Source organism: Micropterus dolomieu, linkage group LG23 (assembly GCF_021292245.1).
Source record: "Micropterus dolomieu isolate WLL.071019.BEF.003 ecotype Adirondacks linkage group LG23, ASM2129224v1, whole genome shotgun sequence".
Lineage (NCBI taxonomy): Eukaryota > Metazoa > Chordata > Actinopteri > Centrarchiformes > Centrarchidae > Micropterus > Micropterus dolomieu.
The window spans coordinates 17473720-17476081 of record NC_060172.1 but is presented as its reverse complement, the minus strand read 5'-3'; the positions used below and the strand labels follow the sequence as shown (position 1 = coordinate 17476081).

At 41.0% G+C, this 2362-nt stretch overlaps 1 long non-coding RNA gene across 1 annotated transcript in view; it reads left to right on the top strand.

The window, feature by feature from the left end:
* Positions 1-2362, top strand: part of LOC123962922 — an 18870-nt gene that overhangs the window by 5895 nt on the left and 10613 nt on the right. The gene's annotated exons all lie outside the window — the stretch shown is intronic.

The following is a 2362-nucleotide window of genomic DNA, read 5'->3' as shown; positions in this document are numbered from 1 at the left end:
TATATATATATATATATATATATATATATATATATATATATATATATATATATATATATATATATATATATATACCACACACATGCAGAATTTCATCATACCCAGGCCTAAAACATTTGCTGAAAAAAAACATTTAATTACAAGGTCTCTTTAGTAGCATTTGATTATATCAGAATCAAGGTTTATTGACAGATACATTTTCACATATGAGGTAATTGCCTTGGTATATTGCCCAACGGTAGCTTACATAAACATAAATGTAGAAATATATAGAACTATAGAAAAGTATACTAAACAACACAAAACACATATATATATATGTATGTATTTTTTGTAGATAGATATTTTTAGAATTTTGACCATTTTTAGGGGTGGTGAAGAATCATTTTGGAGAAGTATGCTAAGAGAAGGGACAACCAATTAACCTACAGTTTCATATGGCTTTTCTTACATTAAACGGGTTTAATGTCCCTTAATAGGCCTACTAACATTTTTCAGTTTCTAATGCTTTAGCTAATGATCCGCGACCGTCAGTTGCAGCAGAACACTGTTTGTGTGTCTGTCAGTCTGGGCCAAACTAATACTTTCAATATTGAGGGGGGATATGATCAGCCCCTCCCAACTTGGACTGATCCTCGTTTTTGCTGAATTCCGATTGGCTGAACGCGCCGATCGAAGGAGTTACTTTCCATCTGGGGCGAGGTTCAATCTAAAACCTTTTGCACCGATTTGCTACGTTTTGTCGGGGCTGAACTCAGCCAGGTTTGCAGCCAGGTTTGTGTGACAAGTGCAACAGAGAAGGAGGCGAAAGAACGTATATATCCCTCGTTCTCCATTCTTCCTTTTACTTTAGCTTGTTGGTTGACAGCTGACGTGAATAACATCAGGTCCAGTGCAGCTGACATGCCGCCCAGTCGCACATTCACGCCAAGGATGGTGCATTCAGTAACTCAGTTCCGCAGCATTACTTGGATTAGTAACTGTAATAATGTCTTGGAAATAGTAGGGGAGAGCGGGGTATGCTGTCACACTTTTCACACTGTCTAATATTTACTGAGCACCCTACATCACAATGGTACAAATGTCATACCAAATGAAAGAATGAAGTCTTGGCCAGAAGTTTTGTATTCATTATGTCTTCCTATCTTATCTCATTATGGAGCTTTAGACTGTTGAATAGAGAGTGTGCACTTGTGACAATTTGCCCCATTGGCAGGTAAGTTGTCACACTGGATTATCAAACAGTTAGAACACTTAAAGAGGTGGTATTATGCTTTTTGACTTTTCCCCTCTCCTTTATTGAGTTATATATCTTTTGTGTGCATGTAAAAAGTGACAGTGGTTTGCAAAGTGAAAAAGCCCAAAGTCCAGCCCAAAGGGAGTTCCCATCTCCCACAGAAAGCTCTGCTCTGAACCGCTTGAAAACAGCTCGTTTGTAGTCCAGTCCTTCATTTCCTTTACTTGTGCGCGGAGGCCCTTTGGCGACTCGCCTTTGTTTGGGTTTCCATTGTAGAAATGTTGTACCTGTACCTGCTTCCACATACTTTTTTTCGTATCACCTCACCTCCCTCAAGGTTCCAAGCCAGATGAGGGATACTAAAATGTAATGTGAAAACATGACCGATTGGTCAGAGAGAATATTCACTATTCACTGCATCATCATTGCGTGCACCAGACAGAGGCCAGCAACAGAAAGTTTTATATTTTACAGTTTTCATATGGAATTTCATCACTAAATCCACTTCTGAGAAGTTTTGAGGTGAGAAATCAGCTGTGTAGATTTCGAATATTGACAGTTTTACGAGAAGTGATGGCGGAACAAAAATATGGTTGAATATTTTCGGAGTTGAGGAGCTCCGCAAGTGGCTGCGGGGAAAGCCTGTGCCAACCCGCGGGAGGAGCGTGTGAGGCCGGCCAGCTGCCCGCTCACAGAGCCCTCTGCTCCCGCTGTCACACAGACCGCTGCAGCAACAACGGCAGAGGAAAACACAGCTGGAAGGTTTTCATACCGCTTATCTGTCTTTACATTCTGAGTAATGTTGAAACATTTTAACTTAAAAAAGAGAAAGCTGTGTGGATCGCTGGTGTGTGTGTGTGTACGTACTATCTCTGGGTACTATCTGCAACGGAAAACGAAGCAGGGCCGAGTAGAGTCGAGTCTATCGATTTGCGCTATGGTAGCATTTTTCGGCAAGGCAGCATAGATCGTCAGAACACCGGCAACAGTTCAACGTTTAGTCCTGATGGTAAGATGTGGAACAATGATGATGTGTGGTTGTGGACTTGTGAGTAACTTATACCATCTGCTAGGTTACGGTCGCAGTCTGAAGTGGCTTTGATTTGGATCACACTACCTTGTTTC